Source organism: Cherax quadricarinatus, chromosome 85 (genome assembly GCF_038502225.1).
Source record: "Cherax quadricarinatus isolate ZL_2023a chromosome 85, ASM3850222v1, whole genome shotgun sequence".
Lineage (NCBI taxonomy): Eukaryota > Metazoa > Arthropoda > Malacostraca > Decapoda > Parastacidae > Cherax > Cherax quadricarinatus.
The window spans coordinates 18,383,748-18,408,717 of NC_091376.1; the positions used below are offsets into that span (position 1 = coordinate 18,383,748).

At 44.3% G+C, this 24,970-nt stretch overlaps 1 protein-coding gene across 8 annotated transcripts in view; it reads left to right on the forward strand.

Moving 5' to 3' along the window:
* Positions 1 to 24,970, forward strand: part of LOC128703110 (UDP-glycosyltransferase UGT5) — a 442,390-nt gene that overhangs the window by 364,586 nt on the left and 52,834 nt on the right. Inside the window, exon 1 of one of the 8 annotated variants that reach the window (XM_070103475.1) lies at positions 11,621 to 11,867. The exons of 3 other annotated variants lie outside the window; for them this stretch is intronic. The gene's annotated coding sequence lies outside the window, so the exon portion shown is untranslated. 4 more of the 8 variants (XM_070103476.1, XM_070103474.1, XM_070103479.1 and 1 more) reach the window with 4 other exon arrangements.

Genomic DNA, 24,970 nt, shown 5'->3' on the forward strand with positions numbered 1-24,970 from the left:
GTAATAAGAGATACATATGGGATCCCAAGTGAGGATTTATATGGGATTTCTTTGAACGGCAAAGCGAGAATATTTTTAAAATTTGTGTCGTCTGCTGCTTATGTGAGAGCTGTGGAGGCCTATCAAGAAAAATGGATTGTCATCAACACTGGTCTTGAGGTGTGCCTGCGTGATGTCTCGGCATGTTATACGTGGGTTCGTCTTCGTAGTGTACCTTTCGAGGCAGACGAGGTGGACATTCGTCGGACATTTGGGTGCTATGGCACCAACGTAGGGCGTTGGTCCCAGGGCTTTTATGCTGGCATGCTCGAGGGTTCTTTCTCGATGAAAATAACACTGAGATGTCCAATTCCCTCGTTTGCTATGTTGGAGGATTTTCGGACGCAGGTCTACGTAACCTACCCAGGGCAGGTTCGGGCGTGCCGACTGTGTGGTGCAATGGATCATATGGCGGCGACTTGTGAGCAACAACGAGGGAGAAAACGGTCGGACCTGACAGACACTACATCCAAAGAATCAATGGTGGAGGATGAGTTGGCCCATCGGAGGCCCACGATGGTGGATGATGTACTGCAGGTTTTACCGGCGGACGTGAAGTGGAGTGATGCAGTTGATGCTGCAGAGGGGATCGTCTCGACGCTACCCCCGGCATCGGAGATCTAGGCGATTGGGAGTGTCGACAGCGCGTCGCCTCCAGTGGGAGAGGAGGCGCATGCGCCAATGGTGTTGCCCAGTTTTGAGGACATACAGAGGATCCTCGACAGCCCGGCGACAGTGGATTTACCGCCTACTTTGGCGGCGTCTCCTGTGGTCGATTATGGTCTAGCGGGACGTGTGGGCGATGAGGAAAGACGTACAACTTGTACGAAAGTGGTGGTGACGGATGTCGAGGTGCATAGGGTGGATGGTGAAGGGCTTATGGATTATGAGGGAGTGTCACGTAAGATGCCCAGTGGAGGACGATGTCTTAACACTGGGGCAAAGGTCTTGTAAAATGGTGTGGGCTGACGTAGCCAAGGGCAGTAAGGGACTTCCCTTAGAGAAGTCGAGTGGGAATGTGGGGAAGACGGTCAGGTGCAGCAGTGGCAAGTCCAAGTCAGGGTTAAAGGTGACAGGAAAACGCGATGAGAAACCTAACCTGAGAGTTCAAGTATATAACGATGAATGTTAACGACCTCAGAGCAGAGGTCAAGAGGCGTTGGATAGAGGTTTCACTCAGACGTTTAGATGTCGATTTTTTTTTATTCAAGAACACACTTTTTGGTGTGGTAGTGAATTACGTGTGCAAGGATATAAGTGTTATGTGGAGAATTCGGATAATCTCAAGGGTGGGGTAGTGATAGGCATAAGGGAGACCAGCCCTTTTATGCTCGTTGAATGGGAGTGGGGCGGTGGGGGCCGGGTCGTGAATGTGGTGGGATCATGGGGGAACATTCAGGTAGGTTTCGTGAGAGTATATATGCCAGCGACATCAAATCGACGAATAAAGGAGGATTTTGTGCATGATGTTTTGGTTTATTTTCTCAGAGGTCTACCCTTAGTTTCTGTTGTAGCTGGCGATTGGAATTGTGTGATCCGGGAAAAAGATGTCGAACCGCACAGTGGGGGGTGTAATTTAGGGGTTTTACGAGAGGTTCTGCAGGCGATTGACACAGTGGATGTGGTGGGTAGTGATGGGTGGAATGTGGACCACACTTTTTGTAGGAGGGGTTACGCCGTGCGGCTGGACAGGGTTTATGTCACTAGCTTAATCCATAGTGGTAGGGTTGATTGTGTTGATCTAGGTTTCTCAGACCACCGTGGTGTTCAGGTATCTCTAGAGTGGGAGTACGTTATACGTGTTTTTTCTAGTTATTGGTAATTAAATGTTAATTTGTTGCGAGGAGTAGGTGCTTTGGAAGCTTTCAGGTTATGGTGGGTTGGATTCTGGAATGAAGGAAATGGGATAGTGGATGTTGTAGAGTGGTGGCATTCAAAGGCGAAAAATGCAATACAGGGTTTTTACAGAAGGTTAGGGAAAGAGGAGGTGTGTTATAGATATGGGAAGCAAAAGTATTTGGAGGGACAGCTGCGGTATTGTTATGGTGCAGGCGGGAGGTATGACCTCACGGAAATAGAGTGCCTTCGTAGTCAATTACGGGAAATTCAGAATGATAATTTTCAGGCTTTGAGGGTGCGAGCGGGGATTGAGGAGGCGCTTTGGGGGGATAAACCCTCTGTCGGGGTTCTGCATAGTTTCAGAATGAGACGTATGGCGACGACAGTTTTGTCAGTGGTGGTCGGTGATGACTTGGGTAGTTATCATAAAGGGCAAAGGCTAGTTACTACTGAGAGCATAGGGACCTATGCAGACCATTGGTTTGGGAGAAAATGGAAGGGTAGAGAGGGAAATCGAGAGGCGAGGGAAGCTTTGCTGCGTGGCATAGTGGCGAATTTGAGAGACGTGGATCGAGAGGACATGGAGGGTTACATATCGGAGGAGGAGGTTTACAAGGCTGTTCAGAGACAGGCGCTGAGGAAATCACGTGGTTGGGATGGGATATCAGGAGATTTTTATGTAGTTCATTGGGAACTGTTAAAACACATGTTGGTTCAACTTTACAATTCAATGAAAATTAGAGGTAGAATGGGTAGTGAGGCAGGGTTGGGTGTTGTAGTGTTGGTACCAAAGGCCGAAATCCGCGAATCTTTGGAGGCATATAGGCCCATCATGTTGATGGGGGCGGATTATAAGATTTTTGCTCATATTTTGGCAAACTGGATGAAACCAGTTTTGGACAAGGTAATATGGGAAGGGCAATACGGGATTCCTGGACGATCTATGAGAGATGGTCATCGACGCCTCAAAAGTTTTGTGAGGGATTATAGTGGAGGCGGCGTCGTAGGATTAGACTGGGAAAAGGCTTTTGACAATGTGGATAGGGAAACATTATTAGCTATATTATTGAAGCAGGGTTTCGGGGAAGAAATAGTAGCGTGGGTGCGTACGCTATATACGGAGGCACAGGTACGAGTCCAGGTCAATGGGAGGCTGGGGTCCGCGATAGGCATGGGGTGGGGGCTGCAGCAGGGGTGTCCCCTCTCACAGCTTTTGTTTGCCTGTTTGCAGGACCCCTTTTATAGACTAGTGTTTCGTGGGGTAGGAGGGGTAGGATTATGTGCAGGGCAAAGCAGTAGGAATTTTAGGTTATGTGGACGATACCACCATCTTGGTGCATAGTAGGAATGGTTTGGCGTTCGTAAATAAGGTTATAAGGTTTTTTAGTGATGTGTCTTCCTTGCGCATTAATAGAAAAATATCCAAACTTTTGGAGGTGGGGTCCTGGGTGGAGGGGACGTTAGGTATGGAGTATGGGTGTAGAGCTGTTGAGTGGGTAAAGATCTGCGGTGTGTATTTTTGCAATGATGAACAGGCGGCACGTGCATTTAATTCATCTATTGTAGTAGGAGCCGCAGTTCGTAGGATGGCGGGATAGAGACCAGGTGATGTAACATTACACCAAAGAGTAATCGTTGTCAATGTACTGGTGTATAGTAAATTATGGTTTGTTGCAGCGGTCTATCCATTGATCACGGACAATGTGTTGCAGTTACAGAGGAAGGCTTTGGATTTCATATGGGATTACCGTAGGCATTGGTTAGGGAAGGATATAGTTACGACGCACATAGCTAAGGGAGGTTTGGGGCTAATACCACTACACAGTCGCCTAATGAGCATATACGTACGATAGGAATTCTTGACAAGGGGTGGGGTCAGGGGAGCGAGGGTTGACGAGGTGATGAGGGAGGTTCGACGATGGTGGGTGGGGAAAGACCTCACAAGGCCAGAGCGATATTACGGCACTTATTGGTGGTGCAACGCCCTGTGAGAGTTAGGGCAGGTAAATTAGACAATACAAGTATAACACTGAGAGAGGTCATCGGTGATGAGGTTTTCCCAGGATATCACTGGAAGACTATATGGCAGGGGCTCAAGAAATTGCACTTACAACCACGGGTTAGGGAAACTGGTTACCGCTTCCTCCACGGGATTTTGGCGTCCAAGGCACAATTGTACATTATGGGAATGACCGAGGATCAGACCTGTGCATGGTGCTGGTGGCCGGAAACAGCGTTTCATGTCGTATATCTTTGTGACAGTTTACATAAGGTTAGGAATTGATTCAAGGGTGTTCTCAGACGAGTGGGAGGGGGGGGTTTGTCCATGCTTAGAGTTTTGAGTCTTGAGATGGGAGATTGCTCGGATGCAGTACGACGTTCTGTGTCATATTTTGGTACTTGACTATTTATACATGTCATGAAGTATGCGGGGGCTTAGGGGTGCGATGCGTGTTAGGGCACTGATGTGCCATGTTTATAGAACGAAATGTAGGAATAGAGAGATGTATGGGCAATGCTGGGAGGGAGTTTTTTCGTTGGGGTATAGGAATCTAACGATGGAAACGTTAGAGGAGTACTGAGGTGTAGGTACGTATAATCCCTCGGTGGAGCCAAGGGGTTGGTTTCCTGGGAGGGGAAGGGAGGGAAGAGTTAGGTTTTTTTTTTTGGTGTCCGGACTGTACGTTTTATTTGGTGTGTATGGTGATCGGGGTGTAATGTAGTGGTGAGGGAGGGGGACCTTTGTGTGGTCTGGGGTATAGTGTCTTGCTGGCGTGAATGAGTGTCATAGTCTGAGAAAGGGAGGAGAGTGGTACTCAGAACCATGGTATGGTTTTCTCAATGCTGAGTCATGCTGATGCTACTAAGTCATCAATAGAGGCTACGCCGTGGTTAATGTTTTTTTGTGAATTTTTAATATCCCAGGCTGGTGTTAGCTGCATATAGCATGCATTGTTTGGAGTTTAGTAATGCAATTGTTTAATGAGATGTGTTCTGTAAGCACCTGTTAGTACTGGTTTTACTAAGTCAGTACATAAGAGTCACAGCAATGTATGTAATACGACCTGCGAGTCGTACAGTGTGTGCTGTAGTTTTGTTTTAATTATAGGTCTGGTGTGTAGCGAGATGCTTATATTGATGCTTTGTGTGGATAATGGTCTGAACCAGTTTGTTCAAAATTACTTCTTTCCTATTGTTGTGCTTTACATTATACGATGCGGTTTTCTTACCGAGTGGTTCATTATTATGTACAAGTTCTGTATATTCATGCCTCTGATACGTTACTGATGATATGGCTCTGCCACTTTCGTTACAAGTTTTGGGTCGGTAGAATAGCAGATTTTAGAAGTAAGGGAATAAATTGGTGGGGTGAAGTGGCATCCTGCCCGGGGGAGGGGGTTGAGAGATGACTACTTCAGGATACCCATCGTAAATTCTTTTCTGGTGTTTTACGTCAGTTGTAATTTTATTGTCTATATGCCATGCATTATTGTAAGCAGTACAATTATTCAACTGGATGTATTATGCAGACAGAATTTTTTACATATCATGGACTTTTTTGTAACCATGGTATAGGTTTGTTTTGGTAGGTAGCTCCATTATGTTCTGTTGATATTATAATGTCTTATTTGCTCTGTATCCTAGGATTGTGGGAAGAGGTTTTGTTTACATACACAATACTGTTGTGTGCATGTAATATCATTGTTAGTTGGACGACAGACTTGGTAACGCTTTCTCAATTTATTTTATATCTGATGTATGGAATAAGCACTTACATTCCAGATTACGATATAAATCAACTATTAGTTGCCTATTCCATCCCTGTGTTGATGTGTGTGGTGTAAGTGGTATTAGCTTATTGAATAACCCTCATCTGGTTAAATTGTCACCATTATTTACCAGTTAACTTTTCTGATTAAATATTTCATTTGTTTGCTTTAAAGCTGCCATGGATGGTCGCTTTGAAGGGAGTAGAACAGGCAAATCCCCACAGCCACGCTTGTGTGATATACCTTGTTGGAGGAATCCTATTAAAGTCAGTTGGACGAGTGGTTAACACACTGGTCTCTGAATTTTAAGGCTTTCTTGTCATGGGTTTTAGCCCCTCCCGTCCTGTGATTTATCCCAGCAGCAATCACTAAAGCTTCGATTTTATTCCCGAGGCATATTGCCTGTGTGTACTTTCATTTTATAACCCTGACTCTCATTACCATCCACTTTCAACTTCTTTTTTAAATCTGTGAAGAAATTGTTGCAGTTGATCGACTTATTCACTATGATTTAATATTATTATAATATGGATATTCGTTTTCTACTAAAAGAATATTTGCCTGTCCTATCCTTCATAAGGAAAATAATGTTTAACTTAAAACTGCAATTACAACGGCATTTAATTTTTTTTATATATATTTTATTTAAAATACAATACATAGCTTAACATAAAACCCCTTAAACAAGTGTGGATATACATTTAATATAAATACATTATGAATCACAATCCCTCAGGACGTACAATAGCAAAATAACGAACACAATATTAACAGACACAAAAAGGTTACACAAATACACTAGAAAATATCGCTTATGACAGAACATAACATTAAGAAAGATGGGTAAAATTAATCCTATTTACACAAGAACAACAACAAGGACATAACATGTAGGTGACCCTTGTAACAGGTTCAATAATATAATTAAAGCCATAATCCCTTCAGGTATACACTATTTACATAATATTACTGACATATTGTCAATGCACAATACAGTAAAAAGAATATTACGATAAATATATCGGTTACTCTCAACCTGCACAAATAATCAATAAATGAAAGTACCTACATCACAATCTCATGATAAAACAAAGTACATACTCTTACTCAACTAACCCCCCAGTACCTAAGTTCCCTACAGTCACACATACTCGCATTACCACAAGTCTTACGAGTCAGCCACAAAGCTAGAAAAGCCATAAGCATTCCGCACTCATCTACAGGCTGTACACAATATAAAATATAGCAATAAAATGCTCGGTACAAACACAAAACCCCGTTTACCAGGGCAAAGCCTAAAGGTAAATCAAGTACTTCAACAAAGAAAGAAGGCAGTAGACTCTGACATAAGACATCTATAACACATTATATAACTGCACCACCACATCCTCTCACACAGCCACATTCACCACAACCACACATTACACTGATACACACAGCAACACAGCCTCTGTGCATACCCAACCCCGGAGACGAGCCCGTTCCATCCCCTGAACTTCAACCCCCCCCCCTTTCACAACTCTAACAATGCTCTCACACTCATACTACGATACCCTGCTGAAAAAGCCTGGTCCCAGCGACTTCCATATATTTCCCGATTACAACACAACATTCTATAAATGGTCGCCGCCAACACCTTTTGCGCACCTCCCAATCCCCATTCCCTCTCATCGTCCAGGATACAAAAACAAAATCCGCAATTATATATGCGATTGCACGTTGCACAGGCGCCTCTACGCCTCCCACGTTCAAACTTAATGCCCTCAATACTGATATCCCGCCCCCTCCCACTTCCTCAGAACCTTACCCATCCATTCCCAGATACTCCCTAAATTATCACAAAAATACACTACATGAAACGCCGTCTCCTCATCCCCGCACACCCGACACGCACCCTCCACCCTCCTTAAGTGCAGCACCCGACGGCAGTGTACCATGGAGAAAACGGAAAAATACCTCTCGCACATTTGGTCGCACGCACATCAACCGTAATCTCTCCCATATATCCTCCCACAAATACATAGGGTAGATACTCTCAGCCTTTGAGACTACCTTCGCCCTTACAACACGCTCTAAAACACCCACCCAAACTTTATTAGGGTCCCGTACATGCAGCAACGCCCGCAACACGTCTTCACTCACCCTCATCTCCGACCCTCCCCACCACATTCGCACCTCTTCATGCAAGTCATTCACGCCCCTCCATGCTTGTCCCCGCACATGGCATAACCCCCACTTTAAATAAATACACTTGACTCTTAACCGTAAATCAATCAACCCCAATCCTCCTCTGTTGACCGGTAAAGTAACCACACTCCTACTCAACCATTCACACCCGGAACCCCAAAGAAAATGGAAAACCCTCCTTAACAGCCTCGTAACATCCGGACCTGCTAACGGATATACAGCTGCCACATGCCAGACTTTACTGTATAACAACACATTCAAAATAATCGCACGCTGATGTACTGTCAAATGAGTTGGTCTCAACCCATCCTAGAGCCCCACCAGTCGATCCACAACAAGTCCAGAATTAACCATCCTTGCCTCTCTCGCACTACCCATATACACTATCCCACACACTTTTATCCTGTCCACCATATTCCAACGTACATTCCATCCCCAACTCTCTCTTCCCACCCAATCTCCTAAGACCAGTAATTTTGATTTTTCCACATTAACTCTTAAACCGGTAACCCTCGCGAAATTATCAGTAACATCTCCCGCACGTAAACTCCTCAGCGTTCGCACGAGTATTGTGTCATCCACGTACCCTATTATTCCCTGCTCTCCACTTCCTACTCCCCAATCCACGTCCATACTCGCTCCCACCGCTCTATAGAAAGGGTCTGTTAAACAGGCAAACAACAATTGAGACAGGGGACAACCCTGCCTAATACCCCGACCCATGGATACCCACTCCCCCAACTTCCCATTTACTTGTACACACACTCCCACACCTTTATACAATGTTTCTGCCCAACGCACCACCTCCTCCCCAAAACCCTGCCTCCTTAATATGTACCACATCACATCACGTTCTACACTATCATACGCCGCCTGCCAATCTAACGCTAAGACACCCCCCCTGCTCCCCTCCCGACCCTTCCACAAAATTCTTTATAATACTATGTCCCTCATACATCGTCCTCCCAGACACACCATATTGTCCTCTCGCAACCACTCTATCCACTACACACTTCAGCCTATTTCCTAAAATTTTTGCAAAAATCTTATAATCAGCACACAGCAATGATATTATCCTAAAGTCCCGCACCGTGTCTTGTCACTCACCTTTTGGCACTAAAACCACAACCGCAGTTCCTTGCAACCTGCCCATCCTCCCCTCCCTTTTCATTTTATTCATTAGTTCTACTAAGAAGGACTTCAACGCATTTCAATGGCTCACATAAAACTCGCAGGGCAAGCCATCCAAACCTGGTGCCTTACCTCGTGCCATCCCCTCTAAAGCCTTCCACACCTCCCCTTCCTCAATATCCCCCCCTAACGCCATGCGATCACTTCCACTTAGCGCACAAAATACATTCTCCCCCAACCCCCCGAAAGCCCTCACATCCACCCCTGCACTCGGTAAATTTCTTCCAAACCACCTATCCACGTAATTACTCATCGCCTCCGTTGTTCTTAACTCCTGTCCTGCTCTATATCCACCTAAGTCCTCATGTACCACCAGCCTATCAATTTCCATAGCCATATGGCGCTGTCTCTGTCCCCGTAACACATAGGCCGATGGGCAATCACCCCACACCACCTCTTAAAATCCACCCTGCACTCTCACCGCATCAAATCTGTCATTCTGCAAATCTCGAATCCTCCCTTTTAACAACTCGATTTCCTCCATGAGATACTGCCCTGCCTGCACGCCCCTCTCATAACAACCTTGCAACCTATCCTCGAAATTCTGTTGCAATCCGTATGTCATCCAACCCTGGCACTATCCCCATTGCACATAAAACCGCCGGATCCTCTCCTTAGCTACCCCATCCCACCACCCGAGCAAGTCCCTCACATCCCTCCCCTCTCCCCACAAATTCTCCCACATTGTCCCAAAATCTAACCCCGCCTCCTCCACCCCAAGAAGTCTCACATTTAACTTCCAATAACCTGGATACCTCTTAGGCAAGCTGGCCCAAGTCAAGTCCGTATAAACAGCTCTATGATCCGTGTATACAGCATCTACCGTGTGCACGCACATCACCCGCACACTTCTTGTCACATATAACCTATCTAGCCTGGCCACGTATCCCTGTCTATGAAGCGTATGCTCAACCATCAGGTCCCCACCTCCAATAATATCCCTTAACCCCACGCCCAGCAAAAGATCCCTTAGGCTAACCAAAAAACACCCTGCCCCCCGTGGCTCCACATCCTTTCTACGTACTATACAATTCCAATCACCGCCTACGATTGTTACCCAGGGAAGAGATCTCAGATAATAAATCAAAACATCATGCACAAACTCATTCTTCACCCGTACATCACGCTCCACCGGCACATACACACAAACCACTGCCAGTCGCTCACCCCTCCACCATCCATCTACCCAGAGTACCCTACCCTCCTCCCCTCCCTCACATCTAATTACAACAAACGGGTTCGTCTCCCGAATCAGGATCCCAACCCCGCTGAGAGGGTCAGGCTCTCGCTCTGTCCCTCAGTCTGCATCCTGTCGTCGCTGCTGCCTCCCACACTGGGCTGCCATATGGTCATAAGCACCACATAGCCTGCAAGTCTTGCGCTGCCATGCATAATACACCATAACTTGTGTCCGGAAGCCCTCTAGAATAACAAACGATGGGATAGAATGCCTCAGCATCATCTTCAGGTTGAACGTACCTTCTGGCAAGTCGGCGTACGCCCCATCTGCCCAAGTACCTGCTGTTGCCAGGTGAACAGTACCGTAACGTTCAAAAACGTTCCTCATGTCTGTCTCGTCAGCTTCGAAAGACACATTACGTACCTTCACCCAGGTGTAGTGTCTCGACACACCAATGAGACGAACTCGTATTGCCGAGTTAACGTCCACACAGCCATCTTGATACTTCTCCACCAGGCGTTCATACACTGCCGTCGATCGTAGCTTGACGAATATCCGGTGAGCCCTATTGAGCGATACTCCGTACAGATCCTAATCAGCAATGCCGTATGTGTCGCGAATAATCATAGGTAGAATCACCTGTGCGGACTGAGGTGTAACTACACCCAGCACTAAATCAAAGCACACAGTGTTGACAAGCCTTCTTGTATTCTGCGCCATCTTGAGAAAATCAAACTGCGCAGGAAGGCCTCTCAACCAGGAGCATGTGAGCAGCACAACCACACGGCCCGTGAGCGATATGGTCAATCATGGCATTTAATTGCTTTCCTTGGAGAGTTGTGGTAGTTAGTCTTTATGTGAACCTTTGAAATGCTCTTATTTATTATTGTTCTGTTCCTTAGTGTTATATTTTGACATATTTTTATTGCAATTAGCAAGACAATAAGGTGCCCACTATCTCTCCTACCCAAGCAAAGTCTATGGTTCTCTTGTTCATTTTCCTTTCATAGTCATAAACCTAGTAATGTGCAGTTAAAATAGATTAGCTGATGAACACGTAGCAACGAAGAAGAAAGACGTAATTTTTTTTTTTCGCCGGTACTCTCCCGGCCCGGGTCTTTTCCAAGTAGTGGTGACCCGGCCTTGCCTCCCTATCTGGGGAGTATCTCGAGACCTAAGTCTCCCATGGGAGGAGGTACAAGTACCCCATAATGATTAGGCTAATCTGCATATTTTATGTAAATTTCTTATTGAAAATATTCCTCTATATTATATAAAAATAATATAATGAAACGAAAAGATTAGGCTTCGCGTTATAGTAAGCAAAGTTTGAGAATAATACATGTGAAGAGCAAGTAATATAAATTATAATAAGACTGTGATGGTTGGCATCTGTGTTGAAGATTACGATGGTTGCCAGGGAGCGCTGCTGTGTTGTTCCTCTCAGAGTCTACCACAGTGATATACTTTCACTCACAGTGTGAAACAGTAAAGTGTTGAACTTAACTACACCTGAGTGTCTTCCTTCACAGTGTGGCACAGTAACTTGTTGAACTTTATAGTGAGGGAAGGTGACTTGTTGAACTTGACAGTGAGGGAAGGTGAGTTGTTGAACTTTATAGGGAGGGAAGGTGAGTTGTTGAACTTGATAGTGAGGGAAGGTGAGTTGATCAACTTGATAGTGAGGGAAGGTGAGTTGATCAACTTGATAGTGAAGGAAGGTGAGTTGTTGAACTTTATAGCGAGGGAAGGTGAGTTGTTGAACTTGATAGTAAGGGAAGGTGTGTTGTTGAACTTGATAGTGAGCGAAGGTGAGTTGTTCAACTCTCACTTCATCATACAACCTGAGCAGTTTCACTCTGATTTTTCCTTATTTCATGAAAGATTGTATTAGGATGATAATAGATCCATATTAACAAAGGATAATGAAGGAACAATATCATCACAGAATGTACATGCAAATTTAATTATCAGTTTGCTAACATAGTTAATAAACTTTGAATTGCTTCATTTCCCTGTGATAAGTCCAGAATGATTCTTCTCTATTTCTAACTTTTAATCTTTTTGTTTTTCACTGAAAACATCACACTGATTTTGGTTTGTGAAAGTTTTAATTTATCAGTTTTATTAGACAAAATGTTTCCTTACATTACCTGAGGAATGTCTCTTCCGATCAGCACCAGATCCTAAGTGTTGGTGAAGTTTACTTTGAATTTGCGTTGATTTCGATCTGTGTGAAAGCCAGTTTGTCAAAATTTTTAAAAATATCACTTAGAGAAAAGGGAATTAAATACATATATATATATACATATATACATATATATATTACTACATACAAGTTTTTTAAATTTTTATTAGAAACCTTACAAAAGTACAAAGGATGCATAATAAAGTACAGGAATACAAAACATTCTTTTGTTCTACTAGTACCAGGTTATTCCTTGCGGGAACAAGTATTATAACATCTTGTTATAACAAAACAATACACGCTAAGACAAACCTCACTAAAGTTTATCAGTCATTAATAGTTGCCGCCAAGCCATTGTACCCAAAGAAAACACACCAAAAAGAAACTTTACATAGTTTAACAATATAAAATGAATACCTGACATGTCCTATTACAACAAAAACATCATACAAATGTACAACATCACAAGATTAACCAAAACTACCATAACCTCTACAAAACAAAACAAAACCCTAACATACCCGCTATGACAGGGTACAGATTATTGGTTAAGTTATGGTACATTAGATCCTAACCAATAGGAACCCGGAAGGAACATATGATTCCTTACACAATAACCATAGAGAAACAGTATTTTACTATTATTAATATGTTAACCCTCTAATACAATAATGTTGATACAGAAAACAGAACAACATGCATGTAAAATACAATAATAAAAGAATCCAAAACAAGTATTTATAACAAACCTCGGCACATTAAAGGGTTTATAACCAAACCCTATACATAATTATACCTCCCACATATGTATATAAACCGAAAATCTTGTCCACAAGACTTTGTTGGTTTAACCCCATAAAAACATGGTATAGACCCAAAACCTATACATACACTTAAATTTTTTCACATAGAACCTTCATCTGACAATAAAAGTTAAACATAAGACTAGAGAAGTAATAAGGATAAGGCTGCTGTAATTTGCCAGTCCCAAAAGAACTGACACGTATCTCAGAAAATTTTGTGTTGATACCAACGTGCCAATCTAATTACTTAAAAACGAGATCCTAAGGGCTCGGTATCCTGGCTTTCAAGGAAATTTTAAACCCAGTGAACATAACCATCAGGCTTAGAAATGTAACCCTGGAAACCACACTTATATCTCACTATGACAAACATTCTCGTGAAACATGGCGTACCATCCATACCTAATTCTCACTACCTTCCTCTTACACACTACATCAGTTCCAGAGAAAACCAAAAACAACCCCCCCCCTTTACATCCCCCCATAAGGAGACCACTCCTTTGTCCATCCTCAGGGACCCCGCCTAAGGGAACCCACAGTGAGGTTCCTATAACCTTCCGGGAAACTTTTTTCCCAGGACGCCCCATAAACCAGCCTATTCCTACACTTCGTCCTATAGAATCTAGCCGCCAATGCTTTTATCCTCATATCACCCCTTAATCCCCTCATTCCCCATGAAATGTCCAGATAATCCACTATGATATACATTATAGCCCTTCCAACATCCCTAGGCACTCCCCTTACATCTAGTAGTAAAGCCCTTAAAAGCGGCAAACGACCCCCCCCCCCAACAGTCTGATAACCCCACCCATCCATGATCTCACCCCCTCCAAGGAGGTACAAAAGAAGACCACATGAAACGCCGTTTCAACATCACCACAAAACTGACAAAAAGCCTCTTCCACAAACCCCATACTACGTAACACCTCCTTGGAAGCCAGAATCCCCATGATAAACCTATATACTAATTCTCTTACTCTAGCCGGTATCCGAAGCTTACTAAAATCTTTCCAAATAACCCCCCAATCATACGTTGGATACACGGCTACCCCTTGCATAATTCCTTGACCTTTCACTACCCTCACCAACCGTTTCACTTTGATTTTATCCACCTGTTGCACTGTCAATAAAAATCTCAACATATCTTCACAAACCCTCAATTCCTTCCCACTCCACCATTTACGTGCCTCCTCCATAACTCTTCCTACTTTAGCGCCCCTCACACCCCCTTCCCTCATATACCTCCACTTGATATATACAGCCATTACTCTCAGTCCTAAAGGCAACAAACCTAAACCCCCTCTCCGAACATCCGTCATAACTACCTCCTTACTTAACCATGCCCTCCCAAATCCCCACACAAACTTCAGCACCCTCCTCTGCATTTCCACAATATCTCGTACCTCTAAGGGAAAAACCTCTGCCACCCCCCATACCTTGCTATAGACAAGTGAATTTACCACCACTACCCTCTGATGTAAAGCTAAGTCCCTCGCACTTAAACCTCCTAGTCTACTTAAAACCTTACCCGTGACAGACTCCGAATTTACCCTTCTGCATGCCTGCACTTCCGCCAAATACCATATCCCACATACCTTGATTCTGTCAACCACTGTCCATCCTAACCCCATCCCCAAGCCCCCCCCCCTATCCAATTACCGACCTCTAGTAACCTTGATTTCACCGTATTAACTCTCATTCCGGTATTCATACCAAACATCTGAATCACTCTACCCACCCTCCTTAACTCCTCCTTACCCCTTAGCAAAACAGTAGTATCATCCACATACCCAACGATGCCCCCTTTGCACCCCCCTTCCATCTCCTGATTGTTCATCACCCTCTCAACAGACTCATAAAAAGGATTCTGCACACACGCAAAGAGCAGCTGTGACATCGGACAGCCCTGCCTCAAACCTCTCTCCATTGGTACACTTTCACCCAACCTCCCATTGACCTGTACCCTCACCTCTGCCCCATCATACAGGGTGTTCACCCACCTCACTACCCCCTCCCGAAACCCCAACCTCTCTAAGCAAACCCCTAAGAAATCTCTGTCCACGCAATCATAAGCATTCACCCAATCTAAACCTAGTATTCCCCCTCCCGTACATCTCTCTAGAAAATCCCTAATCAAACCATGTCCATCCCTCATCCTTCTTCCCGGAATTCCCAACTGTCCCCTATGTAACACTAAACCCAACACTTTCCTCATTCTGTTGCCCAAAACCTTAGCAAAAATCTTGTAATCCGAGCACATTAACGTAATCGCACGGTAATCATTCAAAACTCGGCATTCCTTCTTTTTGGGCACTAAAACCGTGACACCCGTTCTTTGTGATTTCCCCATCCTCCCACTACTTAACATACAACTCAAAACCCCCACCAGACAATGCCGTACACTCCCCCAATGATACCTATAAAAATCGTTTGGTATTCCGTCTATGCCTGGGGTTTTACCCTGGCACATCCCAAAAACTGCCTCCTCCACCTCCTCTACATTAATACTACCCTCGATTCTGTCACTGTCCTGCTCACTTAATACCCTATTAAACCCTTCATCCCCAAACCGTCCCTCACCCACTCCCCCGCCAACCCTCCTCCACTTCTCCCTAAACCAAAAATCTGCATACAAACTAATATTTTCCGTGGTGGATAGGCCTTGACCCTCCTCAAAGCCACCCCCCCCCTGTACCTGCCTCAATATACGCCAAGGTGGTCTTCGCCTGCCGTTCCTTAAACCTCCTTAATACAAAACCCGATGGCCTATCTCCCCTTAAGACATCCTCCAACCCTGCCCTAACTCGAATTGCCTCAAATTTTTCATTGTGAATTTCCGCCAACCTATTTCGCAAACGTTCCATGTCCTCACTCCGCCCCACCCGTTCCTCTGCATAACAGTCATTTAACTGACCCTCAAGATAATTTTGTAGGCCATAGCTCCACCTAGCCATCTCCTTACCCCGTACTTTAAAAAATTTCGCAATTTCAACTTTAGCCCTCATTTCCCACCAATCCAGCAAATCCATTTCCATATTCCTAGTCTCCCAAAAGGATTTCCACCAATCTTCAAACCCCGTAGGGTCACCCTCGTCCCTAAGTAGCCTTACATTTAATTTCCAGTATCCTGCATAAACTCTCACTATGCCATCTACCCTCAAATCTGCTATAACTGCACGATGATCAGAAAAACCCACATCGATAGTCCTCACCCTCTCCACACCTATGCCCTGCCTAACATAAATCCTATCTAACCGTGCCTCATATCCCCTACGAATAAAAGTGTGCTCCACTCCATATCCCCCTACTTCCCACCACATCTACCACTCCAACATCTCGCAAAACATCCCGCAGAACCCCCAAAATACAACCCGCCCCCCTCGGAACCACATCACCTTTCCTAATGACACAATTCCAATCCCCACCAATCACCGTAAAAGCAGGTAAACCTCTCAAGTGATATACCAAAACCTCGCGTACAAAATCCACCTTCACTCTAGTGTTACTAGTTGCTGGCATGTACACACCTACCAAACTAACCCTCCTGGCCCCCCAAAACCCATCCACCCTGACAACCCTCCCACCCCCCCCCCTCCTCCCAACCCAGGATACGCAAAGGACTGGTCTCCTTTACCGCCACAGTCACACCTCCTTTCAACCTCAAAGCATCACATGTAAACAACCTATAACCTTTCAACAACAACTCACATCCTAACCTATGGTTATGTTCCTGCAAAAAACAGACATCAATACTAAATCTCCTCAAAACCCACTCTAACCATACCCTCTTGACCTCGGTTTTAAGACCGTTTACATTGAAAGTTACACACCTGAATTTTACAAGAATGGCGGCTTACCCCTGTGCCGCTGAGGCTTACTTGGTCCTCCTTTCATAGGTCTCGGTTCTTCTCTATCAATCCCTCGTTCCTGCCCTCCAACGCCTCCCTGTCCCTTCCCACCTAGCTTCCCATTGCCCCCCCCCCCCTCCTCCCGGACTTGCCTTTGCTACCACAGCTGCCCACATCTTCTTCCCAGGCCTCTGTGCTGGTGTGAGGACTTCGTCCATGTCTGATGCCCCCGCTGATCTCTTGCGGGAGCTACCCTCTACACACATTTCTTCTGCAACCACATCTTCTTGATGGACCTCCACCACCACATTGCTCTCCTTTCGAACCTCACTCAAGTCTTCCTTACCCTGCTTCTGTTCATCCATCACCTTGTCATCACCTGACCTCACATCACTTTCCACACCATGCTCCGACTCTTCCAAAAAATCCTTCAGCACAGCCTCCAAAATCCCGTCCTGAGCTGACTCTGCAGTATCTAACGGTCTGTCTGACAGCGATATTCCCTCCCCCCCCGTTTCCACTGGTAGTGTAACACACGTCTCCAAAACCACCTCTGCCCTGTCGACCTCCTCACTCCATAGGCCTGTACCCCGGCTTTCCACTTCAGATATAAATAAATAAAAGAACACAATAATTAGCCACTTGCGAATACAATGATCTAGTGTCAACCCCCATCCGACCCTAAGTGTTACAATCATATCGTATTAAAGGGTAAACCATCACCTAACAATGAAGAGAGCATGACAATACCTGCTCAGAAAATACACTAACAGAATCTAAACCTACAATACACTCCTGTTACACTGTACAATAAAACCCCCTTGTACAAAGCACACACAAGATATGATAAACATAGGCATAAAAACATTATACATTACAATAATGAAACAAAAGGCAAACCTAAGCCTTCAATAAAATTGCCAAGACATACCACCATAATACGTCCCGCAAAGTGCTGGAACCTCCGAACAGAATAAAATAGCGAGAGCTCCAGCACGTAACAAAACCATTAACACAAACAAAGCTTACAATTTATGTCAGCGCTCACACCAACCCCCACTGCTCTGTTAAATAAGAACCCTTTGCACAAGTTGCACTGTAAATATCACACAACCTACACATTTTAAAAATACAGAACCTAAAACGTTAGGCAAAACAAAGCCTATAATAAACATTACATTAGGGCATTTCACAATGAAACCCCACCTAAACACTGGGCAAGACACATCCGCAAGTAAAAGATTTAACATTATGTATACAAGTACAATCCCTACAAATAACAAAATCCTATCGTAAGGTATCAAAACGATCTAGTTACAGTACATTAAAACCTTATTTCCCTATTTGAAGCACAAAAATACATCATGAGAAGTTATATAACAAGCCTAAATCTGGCACTGAGTAACATTAACGTAGAAAAAAAATACAAAACACGTAATAATTAAAGATTGTGATAGTAGGTTCATATACATATATCCCAGATTATATAAGCCATGTGAAGGCTGATACCTTTTAAAGAACCATACATCAAGTACATACTTTTTTGAATATGCTTGAGCTAAGCCAAGCATTAACAGGATATATACACATATGACCGTCACGTTCACCTATTAGCAATACACGACAGGCCATTGCTTGAGATTATCTCATGCGTCGGTGTTCGACATTTATCCATTATCAGTATCACAATAACAATACAGTTATCTTAAATGTCGACCCTAAGGTACATCAGTGTATAACTAATAGCGACGAGGGTCGCCGACGTATGCCAGGGATTGCTCAAACCTCTATAGTTTCAAAATCTAACCTTAAGGCGTCATCATACTGACGACAATATTACTATAGCATGTGTCGATTCTGCTACACAAATGATGTGTATTATAAAAGGTTAACGTACATTTTATTCGATGTATTCACTTGGCAAACAATATAACATAATTTTTTTTTTCCAAAGCCCCGATTCGTTCTCGTTTATACCTTCTAGACCTTACATGACTGCCCCTTCCCAATGTTTCATCATTATTCCTCACCATTTCGAATCCAACCGTCACTCTCGCTCACACACGAAAAGGCCAGCCACGTCTACCCTCTATGGTACTAATGCCCATAAATCACGTACATGGAAATTACAATATCCCACCGAAAAAGTCGAAAGCCATCTACCCCCAGCAATCTCTCTATTCCTCTGCTGTGTACCATAAAAAATCGCTGCCAGCGCCCTGATCCTCTCTCTTGCTGATACGTGTCTGCAGGCCCATGAAGTATATACAAAGTCAGTGACTAGATATCCAATCGCCCTTTGTACCGGCAACCCTACCCCCCCCCCCCCCCCACATCTAGACTTAACGCTCTTAAGACACTAATTCCCTCACCTCCCACCATCTGTATAACTCTGCTAAACCACACTCTTACCGCTTCCAATCTCTCACAAAAATACACTGCGTGGAAAGCCGTGTCAATATCCCCACACACACAACGCTCCTTACCCACTTGCACACGTCTATTCGCTAACACCTCCCCGGAAGGCAATATATTGTGAAGGAATTTATACATGACCTCCCGTACCCCGGCCCTCAATCGTAACTCCTTCAAGCGACCCCAAATATCACGCCATGCATACATTGGATATATACCCTCTACGCTAGCCACCCCCTCCCTCTCTCCCACCCTTGCCAGTTTTCTAATCTTGATTCGACTTGGATCCCTTGCATAAATTAAAACCCTCAGCATGTTCTCGCATCTCGTAACATCCCCACCATTCATCCATCGTACCAAATCCCCTCGAATCCAATTCAAACCTGTACCAACCCTCCGACCCTCACGCAAATAACTATGTTTAACGTACATACCTAATATTCTCATGTGCAGATTCATTAACCCCAGTCCACCCCGACTAGTCGGTAAATACACAACATCTCTCGCTAACCAATCACAACCTGAACCCCATATATATCTAAATACACGCTTCAATAAACGTTTCTCATCACACGCAACTAACGGATACATACTTACCACATGCCACAACTTACCAAACAAAAGCACATTCGCTACAATTACACGCTGATGCAAAGTTAAGCCTCCTGCACGCAACCCCGCCAATCGACCTAACACCCTATCCACAACCTCACTCGAATTAACCTTCCTCGCTTCCTGAATGTTTCTCATATGAACAATTCCACATACCTTGATGTGATTTACTAAAGGCCAACCCTCCTCCTGACCTATGTCCCCACTAATGCTATCTCCCACGTGCATAAGCATTGACTTATCCTTATTGACCATCATCCCCGTTGCTCTCCCAAAAAGTTTTACCAATTCACCTACTTTTCGTAAATCCCGTGATCCCCTATATAAAATCGTGGTGTCATCCACATAGCCTACGATTCCCGCTTTTATCCCCACCCTTCCTCGCATTTCACCCTCATTCACACTCTCCCGTACAGCTCTGAAAAAAGGGTCCTGAAGTAACGCAAAAAGAATCTGCGATACAGGACACCCCTGCCTCAAACCACGTTTCATTCCAATTAAATTCCCTAACCTGCCATTTATCTGTACCCTAAACATAGCCTGCTCATACAAAGCCATCGTCCAACTTACTATTTCCTTCCCGAATCCTTTCCACTGCATGAACTTCCATAAAGCCTCACGCTCCACACAATCGTATGCCGCATGCCAGTCCAAAGCCAGTATTCCCCCTGCATTACCCTTCCCGCTTTCGTCAATGAACCTGCGTATAATACCTTGCCCCACACACATTGATCTTCCGGGTACCCCATATTGCCCTTCATCCAAAACCTTCTCTAATACCCTTTTAATTCTATTACCTAACATTTTCGCAAATATTTTATAATCACCACACATTAATGTTATCGACCTATAATTTTGGACACAGTTCCCCGTAGCCTTTTTTGGAATCATAACCACAACGCCTGTTCTTTGTTGTTCCCCGAGTCTTCCGCTTGTTTTCATTTCGTTAAATAATACCACTAGAAAGTCGCGTAGGCATTCCCAGTTTTCCTTATAGAAATCACAAGGGATACCATCGATCCCCGGTGATTTCCCAGCACTCATACTCTCTACCGCTAGCCTAACCTCCTCCTCACTTATGCTTCCATTCAAATTCATTCGATCCTTATTCTCTAAATCACAACATACCCATTCACCCATTTTTTCTAGCACCTCCTTAGAGATCCCCACATTCTCATATTGCGATTCGTACCATTTATCCACATAGCAACTCATTCCCTCAGTTGTCGTAATGTACTGTCCCCTGCTATACGCCCCCATTTGCTCGTGCACTTCCAATCCCATTAATTCTGTCGCCCTTCGGCGTTTGCCCTGCTCCCGCAGGACAACCGCCGAAGGGCGATCTCCCCATAATACCTCCTGTATGCCACTCGCTATCCGCGCCGCATCAAAATTACGATTATGGATATCCCCTATCATGCGCTTTAAGTTTTCAATTTCCGCCACCGGGTACACCCCCGTACCATTCACATAACAGTCCTGCAGTTGGTTTTCCAGATAAGACAAAGTTCCACGTTGCATTTTTCGTTCCTCTACCCCACTCCTCTGATAGAAGTCTCTCACCTTCCTCTTGCCAATCGTGTCCCACCACTCAATAATATCACTCCCTACCCTACGGTTATCCCACCATTCCTTCCATACACTCGCAAAAGATTCCCTCACGCTCCTTTTACGCATTAACCCAACATTCATTTTCCAGAAACCCCTGTACCGCCTCGGTAATCCCTCCCAATCCACGTCCACCATGACTCCTCTATGGTCAGAGAAACTCACATTTAGAGCACAAACGGTTCGAACCATGATTCCCCTAGAAACATATATGCGGTCCAATCGTGCTGCATACTCCCTCCTAATAAACGTATGCACACTCCTCCCTACCTCATCCCCACCCCACATCAAAGACATTCACACCCCGCAGTAAGTCCCCTAAAAAACCCGAAAAAAAAACCTTCCCCTAGGTTCGACATCCTTGCGGCGATCAAGACAATTCCAATCTCCCCCAATGATCGTGACGGCTGGCAGCGACCTTAAATGATACACCAAAACATCCCTAAAAAAAACGTTTTTTATTCGCATATCACTTTCCGCTGGTCCATAGACGCCGATGAATCCCACCTGCACCCCACCCCATGCCCCAACCACCCGCACCACCCTCCCCTCCTCCCCAACCTCACAGGTGTGTAAAGAAAACGGGCTGGCCTCTTTTATTAACACTGCCACACCTCCTTTCAATCTGCTAGAACAGCCCATGTACACTACATATTCAGGAATTATCAATTCCCCGGGAGATTTGTGATTGTGTTCCTGTAAAAACACAACGTCAGGAACATGTTTCCTCAAAAACGCCACCAGACAGTTACGCTTGTTGTCTGATTTCAAACCATTAACATTTAGAGTAATACACCTGAAGGTTTCATTGATGGTTTACCCTTAGATATCCTAACACTCTTAACACCTTTGCGATTCTCTCCACTTCTTCCCCCACGACCTCCTATGCCTTCCTCTCTATCTTGCTGAATATTTTTGGATCTGCCCGCTCCTCTACGGGTCTCATCGTGCCATGTCTTTTTCCCCGATCTTTATCCGGGAGTTAGCACGTCGTCACTATCTGTCGTCACCGCAGCCCTTTTGCGACAGCCACGATCGATGATCATGTCAACTTCGGATCTATCATCCCTGTGTTCCTCCACAGTCACAACCTGGTGTTCTACAGTCGGCTTTGTGACACCTCCCTCTCCCTCTTGTACACGGACATCCTCCAGCCCACCCTGGAGTCCATCAGCTGTTGAAGCTTCCAACAAAACGTTTAAAGCCTCTCGAATGGAAGCCTCCATGTCATCCTGGGAGGGTGCGTATGCATCCTCCAGCGTCCCCGACACCACACCTACGTCCTCCTCCACACCCGGTAGAGTTACGCAGGCAGGTGACTCCTCTGTCTCCCCCTCTACCTCCTCACTCCACAGTTTCCCACGCTGTGTAGCCCCAGCGTATAACTGCAGTGCTGCTGTCACCTCCGTCCTTGTCGCGACCTCTGGTCTTCCACGCCTCGTCGGACATTGTGCTGCAATGTGGTCATACACCCCACAGAGTCTACACGTGCGCCTTTGACCTGAATATGTCACATACACTTGCGTTCTGAAGTCCTCCATTACCACATACGACGGTATCGGGTGCTTAAGGGACATTTTCAAAGAAAACGACCCTTCCGGCATGCCAACAAGGGGGCCGTCACGCCAGTGTCCCAACGCCGCCAGATGCACGGTGCCGTAACGGTCAAAAACGTTCCTTAAATCGCTTTCGTCCGCTTCAAAGGGTACGTTGCGCACCTTCACCCATGTGTAAACACGGGAGACATCTCGAAGGCGGACGGTAACACCAGGGTTAACGGTCTTTATCACATCCTGGTATTTAGCAACCATATTCTCATAGGTGCAGCCTTGTCTGAATTTGACGAATAACCTCGTATTGCCATTTAATGCTACACCGTAAAGGTCTTCATTGGCAATTCCATACGTATCTCTCAGGATCGCCGTCAGCAGAATATGAGTATTCTGACTATTAAATGAGCCAGTCACTAAATCAAGGCAGACAGTGTTGACGCGCCTGCGTCCTCCTTCTGCCATTGTGAGTAGACTGGTGAAAACTGCGCAGAGACTAGACGAATCAGGAGCTACTGCGCAGCCTGTCCGCTCACACCACCAACACCTGCCTGACACACAAACCCTGCATTGGGCAGCTAGAGATCTAAATGAAAGGGCTAATGGCACACTTCCCTGTGTGAGTGATGGTGTAGTCCTTATCTTTCACCATCCACACATAATTCTTGAAGTTGTGCAAATTTCCTATCCCAATTCTTCAGAAGGGGACATTAACACAGCTTCATATTACAAATTCAAGCACGAACATCCCAATTTGGCCTCGAAAACGCCGGATTATTTGCTGAATTTTCCACGGCAACTAGTGTTCGCAAATTACAAATTGTGTCTCTCTCCCTGTAACACTCTGCAGCTGCTGCACACTCTCCTTCACACAAAATTTCTTGAAGGGTCAAATCAACATCATCTTATTACACAATTATTTTATTATTCAAATTTACTCATGCTGAGTTTGGGAAAATTCAAAATTTTCCACAGCTAGATTATAATTACACCGGGATTCATTCAAAAGATTTTACTTACGATTTTTCATTTCTGAAACAGTTTGCATTGCACAAAATGCATCCTTTAAAAATCAGATTTTTATGGATACCGTCTCTTACGCTTATAAAGAGTTATTATGACTTACAATGAAACAGAATCTGCATGAAACAATTATAAAATTAATTTTTCATATGTATCATTGCTTTAATTATGCACGATTGTCTACTGATGATGTCTGATAGATGAAAAATTAACTCATTTAGGAATATTCACTTACCTTATTCTGCTGAATATTTTTTTTTCAATAACTCTGCCTAAGTCAGTCTGAACATAATGAACAAATATATATATATCATTAATTTTAAGTAATTTTAAATAAATTGAACAAAATTTAGAAAAGAAAATTTATTGAGTTAGGTGATGTTTCTAAGTTAGATTTGGTTCCAAATATTTGTTATACGTTTTTAATGAGAAAATATGTAATCAAGGTTTTTTTTTTTTTGTAAATGTTTAAATTAATGGATCTGTCTTATTCGGCAAATTCGGCATGACACCACAATTATTTTGAAACCAACTCGAATGAACAACTAAACAGCCTGACATTTTAAATTACCAAGATTAGATAAGCTTATCATAATGTGTCACAAGAAGCCACAGGACACAAGGACAGGACACATGTACAATGCTTATTACAAAATTCATCCCATTTAGCATGTCATATTACCAATTTACCTATTACACATTTTGGGTTGTTTAAGA